Source organism: Phyllobates terribilis, unplaced genomic scaffold, assembly GCF_046119375.1.
Source record: "Phyllobates terribilis strain yellow unplaced genomic scaffold, ASM4611937v1 Scaffold_393__1_contigs__length_1774422, whole genome shotgun sequence".
NCBI lineage: Eukaryota > Metazoa > Chordata > Amphibia > Anura > Dendrobatidae > Phyllobates > Phyllobates terribilis.
The window spans coordinates 1,300,110-1,314,086 of record NW_027363153.1 but is presented as its reverse complement, the minus strand read 5'-3'; the positions used below and the strand labels follow the sequence as shown (position 1 = coordinate 1,314,086).

The window sequence follows — 13,977 nt, the reverse complement described above, 5'->3', positions numbered from 1 at the left end:
AGCAGGAGAGGTATGTAATCAGGAGCCCTCCTGCTAAGGGTAGACAGCTGCTCGTTCCACCCCACCCCCCGCCTTAATTGGTTCTCCTCCCTTCCAACGGTGTTGAGGCGGGTGGGAACAGCAGGGGGTGAAGGTGCTGTGTTTAAAGAGGTGGAGTTATGCAGATCTAAAACGCGTGGATTGCAGCAGCAGCAAGCCGAAAAGTGCAGGCATGTAAGGGATCTAGAGGTTGACAACATGTCTTCTTAACGGGAGTCCAGGAGCTCATCTCCACAAATGGACTTTTCAGGATCCTTGGGTGGCTCCGTAGTTTGAAACCAATTCTGGTTATCGCTTCTCGGCCTTTTGGCTAAGATCAAGTGTAGTATCTGTTCTTATCAGTTTAATATCTGATACGTCCCCTATCTGGGGACCATATATTAAATGGATTTTTAGAACAGGGAGATGGAAAAAGAGCTTGCTCTGTCCACTCCACGCATTGACCTGGTATTGCAGTATCTCCAGGACCGGTGCACCCCTTCTTTAATGCAGTTTCTAAAATCAGAAAGAATTGAATTCAATGTTTTTTGTTCATTTTGCTTGTTTGTCGGATTTTGGGATGGACTCTTTGGCTTTGCTTTTCTTCTCCTCATTGGATTTTTCATGTTCAAAGTTGCAGAAGCCAGATTACAAGCTCATTTTGGTTCAACTTCAGCAACTGTGCATTGCATTGCCATGTAATGTGATGCAATGCTATCTTTCTAGCTCTTCCTTTTTACTTCCTTTTGGATAAACAGACATATTAGGCAAGCATTTTGGAGCTTTCACCTAAATAACTACAGGTGGTGAGATAAGCTGCACAATATAATTGACCTTTCAGTATATTGTTGCACACACACCATCTATTTAGCAAATGCCCTTGTTATCAACAGCAGCCTTTTAAACTCACCTGAGCTAACAGGTATGTGCGCTGGTTACTCTGCTGCGCTTAAAATTTCTTTTTTGGTTTGCTACAATGCCTTTTCTGAAACGTTGTCTCCTTCTGCTGGAACACTGACTTCTTTCATTTAATGCCTGCAGACTATAAAAGAGAACCCAACCCAAAAAGTTTGGTTGATTAGTCTGTGGCATTCTGTTAAACTGTTGCTTATGGCGGTCTCTGTGAGCTTCTCAGCGACATTCAGCCAGCCAGGTATCCTGCCTGCAGTAGATGGAATGTGGCAATGGAACGCTGGCTGCGCGTGTCATAATAGGCTCTGAGCCTTTATATACCTGTGCACAGCAGCAGCCACCTTCAGTCTGCTGCTGGACAGCCAGCAGCAGCAGCAGCAGGAGAGGTATGTAATCAGGAGCCCTCCTGCTAAGGGTAGACAGCTGCTCGTTCCACCCCACCCCCCGCCTTAATTGGTTCTCCTCCCTTCCAACGGTGTTGAGGCGGGTGGGAACAGCAGGGGGTGAAGGTGCTGTGTTTAAAGAGGTGGAGTTATGCAGATCTAAAACGCGTGGATTGCAGCAGCAGCAAGCCGAAAAGTGCAGGCATGTAAGGGATCTAGAGGTTGACAACATGTCTTCTTAACGGGAGTCCAGGAGCTCATCTCCACAAATGGACTTTTCAGGATCCTTGGGTGGCTCCGTAGTTTGAAACCAATTCTGGTTATCGCTTCTCGGCCTTTTGGCTAAGATCAAGTGTAGTATCTTTCGAAAAGGCGGTTTTGGATGTTGGCCGCCCTAGTAGATTGATACATTATGCACACTGGGGTTTAGGCGCTTGTTAGTACGCCAGGTGGCTAATATAGTCATCTGGTGGAAAGCATGGCCCCCCAGGATCGACGCCATTGGGCCGGGGAAGATCGAAAGCCCGAAGTGTGAAGTGCCCCAGGAGTGGTGACCCTGGGGTGCCTTAACTCACTGGGATTGGGAACCCCACTTGAGTTTATGGCACATTTGCACTAGCACTTCAATATTTCTTTCTTCACACACACCCTTATTCCGGGCCTTCTGGCCTTAGGATGGGGAATTTTTCAATTCCCGGTCGAAGGTCCGGGCAGTATTATACTGTGAAACCTTCACTATTTATTTAATTTTTTTTTATCACTGTGTGTCCACTTTTTCACGTGTGTCCACGTCCTTACTAGGATTTTGTCGGGATGCGGTTCCCTTACGGGTTCCTCTCTTGGCAGGTCTAGGGGGGGAGTGTGTGGCCATCAGGTTCCGCTCCCCCCTGAACCCCACTGGCTCTCCTCTTTCGGGAGGAGAGCGTTGTTGGCTCCCCTCTTCCGGGAGGGGAGCACAGTCTTTGGCTCCCAGTGCCTTGCTCGGGTGAGAACTCGGGCAGGTATTGGGGGTAAGATTGGGTCGCCTCTGGCTCCGGCTGGAGGTGGCTATTTGTCCCTGTTCCTCGCTGTGGCCTTCTGGCTCGGAGGGACGGGGAATGGTTTGGGGGACCCTTCTCCTTTTGGAGAGGGTTTCAAGAAGACCAGCATCCTAGTGCACTTTTTTTTGTGGCACTTGTCACTTTTTTAAGCGCACTCGGGTTTTGTACACGAATTCGGGGTTTCGATAAAAAAAAAAAAAAAAATCTGTTCTTATCAGTTTAATATCTGATACGTCCCCTATCTGGGGACCATATATTAAATGGATTTTTAGAACAGGGAGATGGAAAAAGAGCTTGCTCTGTCCACTCCACGCATTGACCTGGTATTGCATTATCTCCAGGACCGGTGCACCCCTTCTTTAATGCAGTTTCTAAAATCAGAAAGAATTGAATTCAATGTTTTTTGTTCATTTTGCTTGTTTGTCGGATTTTGGGATGGACTCTTTGGCTTTGCTTTTCTTCTCCTCATTGGATTTTTCATGTTCAAAGTTGCAGAAGCCAGATTACAAGCTCATTTTGGTTCAACTTCAGCAACTGTGCATTGCATTGCCATGTAATGTGATGCAATGCTATCTTTCTAGCTCTCCCTTTTTACTTCCTTTTGGATAAACAGACATATTAGGCAAGCATTTTGGAGCTTTCACCTAAATAACTACAGGTGGTGAGATAAGCTGCACAATATAATTGACCTTTCAGTATATTGTTGCACACACACCATCTATTTAGCAAATGCCCTTGTTATCAACAGCAGCCTTTTAAACTCACCTGAGCTAACAGGTATGTGCGCTGCTTACTCTGCTGCGCTTAAAATTTCTTTTTTGGTTTGCTACAATGCCTTTTCTGAAACGTTGTCTCCTTCTGCTGGAACACTGACTTCTTTCATTTAATGCCTGCAGACTATAAAAGAGAACCCAACCCAAAAAGTTTGGTTGATTAGTCTGTGGCATTCTGTTAAACTGTTGCTTATGGCGGTCTCTGTGAGCTTCTCAGCGACATTCAGCCAGCCAGGTATCCTGCCTGCAGTAGATGGAATGTGGCAATGGAACGCTGGCTGCGCGTGTCATAATAGGCTCTGAGCCTTTATATACCTGTGCACAGCAGCAGCCACCTTCAGTCTGCTGCTGGACAGCCAGCAGCAGCAGCAGCAGGAGAGGTATGTAATCAGGAGCCCTCCTGCTAAGGGTACACAGCTGCTCGTTCCACCCCACCCCCCGCCTTAATTGGTTCTCCTCCCTTCCAAAGGTGTTGAGGCGGGTGGGAACAGCAGGGGGTGAAGGTGCTGTGTTTAAAGAGGTGGAGTTATGCAGATCTAAAACGCGTGGATTGCAGCAGCAGCAAGCCGAAAAGTGCAGGCATGTAAGGGATCTAGAGGTTGACAACATGTCTTCTTAACGGGAGTCCAGGAGCTCATCTCCACAAATGGACTTTTCAGGATCCTTGGGTGGCTCCGTAGTTTGAAACCAATTCTGGTTATCGCTTCTCGGCCTTTTGGCTAAGATCAAGTGTAGTATCTGTTCTTATCAGTTTAATATCTGATACGTCCCCTATCTGGGGACCATATATTAAATGGATTTTTAGAACAGGGAGATGGAAAAAGAGCTTGCTCTGTCCACTCCACGCATTGACCTGGTATTGCAGTATCTCCAGGACCGGTGCACCCCTTCTTTAATGCAGTTTCTAAAATCAGAAAGAATTGAATTCAATGTTTTTTGTTCATTTTGCTTGTTTGTCGGATTTTGGGATGGACTCTTTGGCTTTGCTTTTCTTCTCCTCATTGGATTTTTCATGTTCAAAGTTGCAGAAGCCAGATTACAAGCTCATTTTGGTTCAACTTCAGCAACTGTGCATTGCATTGCCATGTAATGTGATGCAATGCTATCTTTCTAGCTCTCCCTTTTTACTTCCTTTTGGATAAACAGACATATTAGGCAAGCATTTTGGAGCTTTCACCTAAATAACTACAGGTGGTGAGATAAGCTGCACAATATAATTGACCTTTCAGTATATTGTTGCACACACACCATCTATTTAGCAAATGCCCTTGTTATCAACAGCAGCCTTTTAAACTCACCTGAGCTAACAGGTATGTGCGCTGCTTACTCTGCTGCGCTTAAAATTTCTTTTTTGGTTTGCTACAATGCCTTTTCTGAAACGTTGTCTCCTTCTGCTGGAACACTGACTTCTTTCATTTAATGCCTGCAGACTATAAAAGAGAACCCAACCCAAAAAGTTTGGTTGATTAGTCTGTGGCATTCTGTTAAACTGTTGCTTATGGCGGTCTCTGTGAGCTTCTCAGCGACATTCAGCCAGCCAGGTATCCTGCCTGCAGTAGATGGAATGTGGCAATGGAACGCTGGCTGCGCGTGTCATAATAGGCTCTGAGCCTTTATATACCTGTGCACAGCAGCAGCCACCTTCAGTCTGCTGCTGGACAGCCAGCAGCAGCAGCAGCAGGAGAGGTATGTAATCAGGAGCCCTCCTGCTAAGGGTAGACAGCTGCTCGTTCCACCCCACCCCCCGCCTTAATTGGTTCTCCTCCCTTCCAACGGTGTTGAGGCGGGTGGGAACAGCAGGGGGTGAAGGTGCTGTGTTTAAAGAGGTGGAGTTATGCAGATCTAAAACGCGTGGATTGCAGCAGCAGCAAGCCGAAAAGTGCAGGCATGTAAGGGATCTAGAGGTTGACAACATGTCTTCTTAACGGGAGTCCAGGAGCTCATCTCCACAAATGGACTTTTCAGGATCCTTGGGTGGCTCCGTAGTTTGAAACCAATTCTGGTTATCGCTTCTCGGCCTTTTGGCTAAGATCAAGTGTAGTATCTGTTCTTATCAGTTTAATATCTGATACGTCCCCTATCTGGGGACCATATATTAAATGGATTTTTAGAACAGGGAGATGGAAAAAGAGCTTGCTCTGTCCACTCCACGCATTGACCTGGTATTGCAGTATCTCCAGGACCGGTGCACCCCTTCTTTAATGCAGTTTCTAAAATCAGAAAGAATTGAATTCAATGTTTTTTGTTCATTTTGCTTGTTTGTCGGATTTTGGGATGGACTCTTTGGCTTTGCTTTTCTTCTCCTCATTGGATTTTTCATGTTCAAAGTTGCAGAAGCCAGATTACAAGCTCATTTTGGTTCAACTTCAGCAACTGTGCATTGCATTGCCATGTAATGTGATGCAATGCTATCTTTCTAGCTCTCCCTTTTTACTTCCTTTTGGATAAACAGACATATTAGGCAAGCATTTTGGAGCTTTCACCTAAATAACTACAGGTGGTGAGATAAGCTGCACAATATAATTGACCTTTCAGTATATTGTTGCACACACACCATCTATTTAGCAAATGCCCTTGTTATCAACAGCAGCCTTTTAAACTCACCTGAGCTAACAGGTATGTGCGCTGGTTACTCTGCTGCGCTTAAAATTTCTTTTTTGGTTTGCTACAATGCCTTTTCTGAAACGTTGTCTCCTTCTGCTGGAACACTGACTTCTTTCATTTAATGCCTGCAGACTATAAAAGAGAACCCAACCCAAAAAGTTTGGTTGATTAGTCTGTGGCATTCTGTTAAACTGTTGCTTATGGCGGTCTCTGTGAGCTTCTCAGCGACATTCAGCCAGCCAGGTATCCTGCCTGCAGTAGATGGAATGTGGCAATGGAACGCTGGCTGCGCATGTCATAATAGGCTCTGAGCCTTTATATACCTGTGCACAGCAGCAGCCACCTTCAGTCTGCTGCTGGACAGCCAGCAGCAGCAGCAGCAGGAGAGGTATGTAATCAGGAGCCCTCCTGCTAAGGGTAGACAGCTGCTCGTTCCACCCCACCCCCCGCCTTAATTGGTTCTCCTCCCTTCCAACGGTGTTGAGGCGGGTGGGAACAGCAGGGGGTGAAGGTGCTGTGTTTAAAGAGGTGGAGTTATGCAGATCTAAAACGCGTGGATTGCAGCAGCAGCAAGCCGAAAAGTGCAGGCAAGTAAGGGATCTAGAGGTTGACAACATGTCTTCTTAACGGGAGTCCAGGAGCTCATCTCCACAAATGGACTTTTCAGGATCCTTGGGTGGCTCCGTAGTTTGAAACCAATTCTGGTTATCGCTTCTCGGCCTTTTGGCTAAGATCAAGTGTAGTATCTGTTCTTATCAGTTTAATATCTGATACGTCCCCTATCTGGGGACCATATATTAAATGGATTTTTAGAACAGGGAGATGGAAAAAGAGCTTGCTCTGTCCACTCCACGCATTGACCTGGTATTGCAGTATCTCCAGGACCGGTGCACCCCTTCTTTAATGCAGTTTCTAAAATCAGAAAGAATTGAATTCAATGTTTTTTGTTCATTTTGCTTGTTTGTCGGATTTTGGGATGGACTCTTTGGCTTTGCTTTTCTTCTCCTCATTGGATTTTTCATGTTCAAAGTTGCAGAAGCCAGATTACAAGCTCATTTTGGTTCAACTTCAGCAACTGTGCATTGCATTGCCATGTAATGTGATGCAATGCTATCTTTCTAGCTCTCCCTTTTTACTTCCTTTTGGATAAACAGACATATTAGGCAAGCATTTTGGAGCTTTCACCTAAATAACTACAGGTGGTGAGATAAGCTGCACAATATAATTGACCTTTCAGTATATTGTTGCACACACACCATCTATTTAGCAAATGCCCTTGTTATAAACAGCAGCCTTTTAAACTCACCTGAGCTAACAGGTATGTGCGCTGGTTACTCTGCTGCGCTTAAAATTTCTTTTTTGGTTTGCTACAATGCCTTTTCTGAAACGTTGTCTCCTTCTGCTGGAACACTGACTTCTTTCATTTAATGCCTGCAGACTATAAAAGAGAACCCAACCCAAAAAGTTTGGTTGATTAGTCTGTGGCATTCTGTTAAACTGTTGCTTATGGCGGTCTCTGTGAGCTTCTCAGCGACATTCAGCCAGCCAGGTATCCTGCCTGCAGTAGATGGAATGTGGCAATGGAACGCTGGCTGCGCGTGTCATAATAGGCTCTGAGCCTTTATATACCTGTGCACAGCAGCAGCCACCTTCAGTCTGCTGCTGGACAGCCAGCAGCAGCAGCAGCAGGAGAGGTATGTAATCAGGAGCCCTTCTGCTAAGGGTAGACAGCTGCTCGTTCCACCCCACCCCCCGCCTTAATTGGTTCTCCTCCCTTCCAACGGTGTTGAGGCGGGTGGGAACAGCAGGGGGTGAAGGTGCTGTGTTTAAAGAGGTGGAGTTATGCAGATCTAAAACGCATGGATTGCAGCAGCAGCAAGCCGAAAAGTGCAGGCATGTAAGGGATCTAGAGGTTGACAACATGTCTTCTTAACGGGAGTCCAGGAGCTCATCTCCACAAATGGACTTTTCAGGATCCTTGGGTGGCTCCGTAGTTTGAAACCAATTCTGGTTATCGCTTCTCGGCCTTTTGGCACGATCTATCAGGTTTACCTGTGTGGTCTTGCCTGTGAGGTGCTCTTGGTACCCTTTCTCTCGGCCTGGGGGGATCGTTCCTCTTCGGAGGGACTTAACCCCCCTGCTGCTATTGGGAGGAAGGATTAGTCCGGGAGCAACGGGAAGGGATCCCATGAAGGCTTGCGCCTTTCAGAGAGAAGAGTCGGTACGTTCCTGAGTGAAGGATGCTGGCAACGCTCACATATTCATCGGGTGATGCCCGGATGCGGAACACCGTGAGGATTGAAGTTGGAGCAGGATCGAGGACGGAGAAGAACTTGGACTACATCTGCCATAGGATTCTGCTTGGAGTTCTGGAGTTTCGGCGGGAAGACATATTCTGCTTCCAGGACAATGAGTACAAGGGGACTTACACCATCACCTTCAAGAGCCAGGGATGCTGTCACCAACTCGTACAAAAGGTAAATGAGAAAAACTACTTAGATGAATTGGATGGACTAACCTTTTGTCTCTTGTATGCCTATGACGAGATCCCTATCGTGGTGCATTTCCCGAACCCCTTTGTGGAGGCTGCAGACATCTCGACCTACCTTATCCGTTATTGTGATGATCTGAGATACCTGGGCACTGTGAAGAACGCGGTAGGCTTCTGGTGCGGCAAGAGGAGGTACATGGCCCGTCTAAAGAGGGACCCAAGCGGAGTGGGAGGAATGCTACACCCTCCCTCAACATTTGTGATCGGTAAGAGCAGAGGCTACTTATTTTACCCTGGAATGCCGGTATGTTGCAGGAACTGTGGACAAATGGGTCATACCCAAACGTCCTGCACGGGCAGGAAAGTAGACCGCTGCAATAATTGCAGCTGTTACGGACATTTAATGAAGGACTGTCCCGGTCTTCACTGGCGGGCCGGCGTCGGAGGGCGGTTCGAAGGGCGAGAAGGCTGGGATGGAGCAGGGAGCCGGAGGCCCCTCTGGGGCGGCCCCTGCATCGAAGTCCCTTAACGATGGGCGGACCTCGCATGGACCGGAGCGGAGGGGTCCTCCTTCTGGGAGGGTATCCTCCGTGTCGATGGTTCCCGATACCGATCCTGTTGGGCTGGAGGGTGGTGCCCCTGTGCGGTTGGCTACAGGGGACCACGCAGCGATGGCCTCAGGATCTTCCAGGGCGATTAGCCAGCCAGATGAGGGGGCTTTGCTTCTAGGTGGCGAACATCAGGGAATCTGTGTTGGTGATCTTATCCTGATGGACCAGTCTCTCCCCCTGGAGGAGGTGGAGGAAGAGGAGGACTGCACCAGTGACCTAGTGGAGTCTGCCCCGAAAAAGAGACGGAATGTCGAAGCCCCAGCGTCTCCTGGAATGTGGCTGGGAACCGTGACCTACGAGGGGGCAACCGCCGGCTCACAGAATATCGAGTCATTTGGGTCCTCTAGCCCGGATGTCCTGGAGCAATTTGGCATACAGGGCTTTGAGTCAGGTGTCCTCATGGAAGATCCACCACCCTGACCTATGAATGCCCACATTAAGACTTGTCTCACTGAATGTGAGGTCATTAAAGAGCCCAGTTCGTAGGGCTGCTCTATTTAAGTACTTAGAAACCACTGACGTTGACATATGTTTATTACAGGAATGCGGGATACAACATGCACTAAATTATAATGACATCAAGACAGATTGGAGACTGGGGCCCTCCATCTGGTCTGGCTCCAATGACAACAAGTCAGCGGGGGTGGGCTTCCTCTGTCGTGGGAGAAATATTGCTATAAATACTGTCACAGAAATAGTACCAGGCAGAGTGGTTTTAGTGCATTTTAAATTTAATGGTTTTACCCTACGTGTAATGAATGTTTATGCTTCCCCTGATAAGCAAGAGAGAATTAATTTATTTGGGATATTGCCATTGTACTGTACTGGGTCATCTCCCCTGATCGTAGGGGGTGATTTTAATTGTCTTTGTGCTAGTGAACAACGAGCGGGGGGTGACCCTAAACGCAAATTGGATAAGTCATGTCATCTATTGAAAGATTTTATAACTGATTTTAAATTATGCGATGCGTGGAGGTCACTCCTGCCGACGGACCCTGGTTATACGTGGTCCGGAAGAGGGGTGTCCTCCAGGATCGATTTTATTTTCCTATCAGATGATTTTAACCCTGTAAAATGTGTTTTAACATCAAATATATTTTCTGACCATAAGGGCTTGGAGGTGCACCTAGAATACCGGGATGAACAGAGGGTCAACAGGGGCCTCTGGCGTCTAAGTACTTACCTGCTGGAGGACCCTCTGATTCGACAAGACTTTTGTAAAGCCTATCAAGCCTGGCGGCGACAAAAACCTTCTGATGCCCCTATGGTAACCTGGTGGGAAAATTTGAAAAAAAAAGTCAGAATGTTTTTTATAAAAGCAGGGAGACGTAAAGCTAGAGAGAAAAAAAGATGTTTTAGTGATCTTAACACCAAACTACAAACACTTTTTAAATTCAAAGAGCTAGGGGTGGAGGTGGGAGATGATATTGCTAGCCTAAAAACTGAAATTCAGAACTGCATAGACACAAAGGGGAAAGAGATTATTTTTAACTCTAGAGTGCAGCACTTGGAGGAGGGGGAGAAGTGCTCTCGCTTCTTCTTCAAAAAAGTCATGGATAAAAGAGAAGTGATCACAAATCTAGAGGGTGAAACATCTATGCAGGGAATGTTGAATGCTACTTTTAACTTTTATAAGCATCTTTTTAGTAAAAAGTGTATAGATGAGTCCTTTTTATCTGATGCTCTTAATGATCTCGATTTTAAGTTAAATTTTACAGACCAGGAGTTTTTAGAACGCGATATTGTTTTAGAGGAATTATTTTATGTTTTTAAAAGTTTCTCTAAGGGCAAAGCACCTGGGTGTGATGGACTACCTGTAGAGTTTTATCTTACTTTTTGGGACATTTTAAAAGAGGACCTTTTTATGCTTTTTAAAGAAGTTTTTATTTGTGAACAGTTGCCATTTTCGTGGAGGAGAGGAGTGGTGTCTTTGATATATAAAAAAGGTGACCGCAGTGCTCTAGCGAATTGGAGACCCATAACTCTCCTAAACGTTGATTACAAGGTACTTGCTAAGGTGGTTGCAAACCGGCTCAGGAATGTCATTGCCAAACTAATCCAGCCTGAGCAGGTTTGTAGTGTACCAGGCAGAAGTATTTCAGAGGTTTTAAACGTATTAAGGGATGTAATTTGGTATTCCAGAGACCGGGGTCAAAATGTAGCTCTTTTAGCCCTAGATTTTGAAAAAGCTTTCGATAGAGTCTCTCATAGATTTCTTTTTAGAGTTTTAAAAAGAATGGGTATCCCTAATATGCTTTTAAATTGTATTAAGATTTTATATAAAAATTGTTTTAGTCAAATTTCTCTTAATGGCTTTTTAACAGATGGAGTTCCCCTTGAGTCCGGAGTGAAGCAGGGATGCCCCTTGTCGCCCATCCTGTTCATCTGCGCCATGGAGCCCCTGCTGAGCGCAATAAGGAAAGACAAAGTGATTAGAGGGGTTCCTGTTCCTGGCGGAGGTGGCAGTGATGTGAGAGTCTTTGGCTACATGGATGACGTGACGGTTGTGTGCGTGGACCCTGCTTCCCTCCGGAGGGCGGTGTTGCGCATTGATTTTTTTTCCCAGGCATCCGGGTTTAAACTTAATTTAAATAAATCTGAATGTCTGACTTTGGGATCCTGGGACACCGCCCAACTCCCGCAGCTCACTATAAAACGAGACAATGTAAAAATTCTTGGAGTTGTTTTTAACGAGGAGAATGTGGGAACTCAAAGCTGGGAGAATGTCATAGAAAAAATGTCAAAGAAAATATCATTTTGGGGTTTGAGGTCCCTAACAATGGAGGGGAAAATTTTAATTATAAAATCAGTGTTGTTACCCCTCATACTGTATATAGCTATGGTGTACCCCCCCTCTGATGTTTTAATTAAAAAAATGACTAGGATGATCTTTATGTTTTTATGGAACTCCAAAATGGAAAAATTAAGGCGAGAAATAATGAGGAAGAATAAAATGAACGGCGGAAGGGATGTCCCCGATTTACATATTTATTTGTATTTAAATTATTTCTGCTTTTGTTTCAAACATTTTAATGGTAATAGTGCGCTAAGTTATTTTTTAAAATATACCTGTGGGATGATTTTTAAAAGATGGTTTAAGTTGTCGTTGAATTCCCCTGTTTTACTATGCCCCCCCAAACACCAAGCAATCTTAGAAAAGACTGTTCGATTTTATAGCCTTGGTGATTTTAAAATGGACATTTTTAAAGACCGCAAGAAGCTTTTATCTTTTCTGAGGAGGAATGAAGATGTGACCCCCATAGTAAATTTCTCAGAAGAGAGGTCGAAGCAAGTTTGGAAGAATGTCTTCGGAAAATTTTTAGCAAATGGACATAAGGACATCGCATGGATGGTGGTCCACCAGTGCCTCCCCACCAGAGAGTTTCAACACAGGAGAGGCCTGGTGGCCAGAGCAAAATGCCCCAGAGACTCATGTGCTAATGACGAAACCACCTTGCACCTTATGTGGAATTGCCCGTTTGCACAGGAACTTTGGCACAAAGTTGGGATTCTTTTAAAATGGACTTGCGGTTTAAGAGATTTTAACCATGAATATGTTTTATATGGCCTTTTTAAATGTCCGACCCCTCAACAGTATTGTATATGTTGGTGCATGATTAACTGTTTTAAAGACGCCCTTTGGAAGGCACGCAATATTTTACTTTTTAAACGTGATGCTATTTCTGTGAAGGATTGTCTTAAAATTGCTTTTAGTCAGATGTATATTTATTACTTGAGGGATGTCAAATGTATTGGGAGGAGGGATGCTAATCGTATATGGGGTTTTTATGGGTGGAATTCTGTGTTTTATTAATGTATTTGTGTTGCTGTTTTTTGATTGTAAACCATCTTTTACGCACATAATAAAATATGTTGAAACCTGATCTGTTCTTATCAGTTTAATATCTGATACGTCCCCTATCTGGGGACCATATATTAAATGGATTTTTAGAACAGGGAGATGGAAAAAGAGCTTGCTCTGTCCACTCCACGCATTGACCTGGTATTGCAGTATCTCCAGGACCGGTGCACCCCTTCTTTAATGCAGTTTCTAAAATCAGAAAGAATTGAATTCAATGTTTTTTGTTCATTTTGCTTGTTTGTCGGATTTTGGGATGGACTCTTTGGCTTTGCTTTTCTTCTCCTCATTGGATTTTTCATGTTCAAAGTTGCAGAAGCCAGATTACAAGCTCATTTTGGTTCAACTTCAGCAACTGTGCATTGCATTGCCATGTAATGTGATGCAATGCTATCTTTCTAGCTCTCCCTTTTTACTTCCTTTTGGATAAACAGACATATTAGGCAAGCATTTTGGAGCTTTCACCTAAATAACTACAGGTGGTGAGATAAGCTGCACAATATAATTGACCTTTCAGTATATTGTTGCACACACACCATCTATTTAGCAAATGCCCTTGTTATCAACAGCAGCCTTTTAAACTCACCTGAGCTAACAGGTATGTGCGCTGGTTACTCTGCTGCGCTTAAAATTTCTTTTTTGGTTTGCTACAATGCCTTTTCTGAAACGTTGTCTCCTTCTGCTGGAACACTGACTTCTTTCATTTAATGCCTGCAGACTATAAAAGAGAACCCAACCCAAAAAGTTTGGTTGATTAGTCTGTGGCATTCTGTTAAACTGTTGCTTATGGCGGTCTCTGTGAGCTTCTCAGCGACATTCAGCCAGCCAGGTATCCTGCCTGCAGTAGATGGAATGTGGCAATGGAACGCTGGCTGCGCGTGTCATAATAGGCTCTGAGCCTTTATATACCTGTGCACAGCAGCAGCCACCTTCAGTCTGCTGCTGGACAGCCAGCAGCAGCAGCAGCAGGAGAGGTATGTAATCAGGAGCCCTCCTGCTAAGGGTAGACAGCTGCTCGTTCCACCCCACCCCCCGCCTTAATTGGTTCTCCTCCCTTCCAACGGTGTTGAGGCGGGTGGGAACAGCAGGGGGTGAAGGTGCTGTGTTTAAAGAGGTGGAGTTATGCAGATCTAAAACGCGTGGATTGCAGCAGCAGCAAGCCGAAAAGTGCAGGCATGTAAGGGATCTAGAGGTTGACAACATGTCTTCTTAACGGGAGTCCAGGAGCTCATCTCCACAAATGGACTTTTCAGGATCCTTGGGTGGCTCCGTAGTTTGAAACCAAT

At 45.3% G+C, this 13,977-nt stretch overlaps 6 non-coding genes and 1 pseudogene across 6 annotated transcripts; all 7 read left to right on the top strand.

The window, feature by feature from the left end:
- The first annotated feature begins 329 nt into the window (after positions 1 to 329).
- LOC141224853 (U2 spliceosomal RNA) lies at positions 330 to 520 on the top strand. Its single transcript, XR_012292183.1, has one exon. It is a non-coding gene; the product is annotated as a U2 spliceosomal RNA (small nuclear RNA).
- Positions 521 to 1,635: 1,115 nt separating this feature from the next.
- LOC141224579 (U2 spliceosomal RNA) lies at positions 1,636 to 1,727 on the top strand (annotated as a pseudogene).
- A 799-nt stretch (positions 1,728 to 2,526) lies between these two features.
- On the top strand, positions 2,527 to 2,710 carry LOC141224471 (U2 spliceosomal RNA). The gene has a single exon (XR_012291884.1). It is a non-coding gene; the product is annotated as a U2 spliceosomal RNA (small nuclear RNA).
- A 1,115-nt stretch (positions 2,711 to 3,825) lies between these two features.
- LOC141224852 (U2 spliceosomal RNA) lies at positions 3,826 to 4,016 on the top strand. Its single transcript, XR_012292182.1, has one exon. It is a non-coding gene; the product is annotated as a U2 spliceosomal RNA (small nuclear RNA).
- Positions 4,017 to 5,131: 1,115 nt separating this feature from the next.
- LOC141224851 (U2 spliceosomal RNA) lies at positions 5,132 to 5,322 on the top strand. Its single transcript, XR_012292181.1, has one exon. It is a non-coding gene; the product is annotated as a U2 spliceosomal RNA (small nuclear RNA).
- Positions 5,323 to 6,437: 1,115 nt separating this feature from the next.
- LOC141224850 (U2 spliceosomal RNA) lies at positions 6,438 to 6,628 on the top strand. Its single transcript, XR_012292180.1, has one exon. It is a non-coding gene; the product is annotated as a U2 spliceosomal RNA (small nuclear RNA).
- Positions 6,629 to 12,679: 6,051 nt separating this feature from the next.
- Positions 12,680 to 12,869, top strand: LOC141224457 (U2 spliceosomal RNA). Its single transcript, XR_012291871.1, has one exon. It is a non-coding gene; the product is annotated as a U2 spliceosomal RNA (small nuclear RNA).
- Positions 12,870 to 13,977: the final 1,108 nt, after the last annotated feature.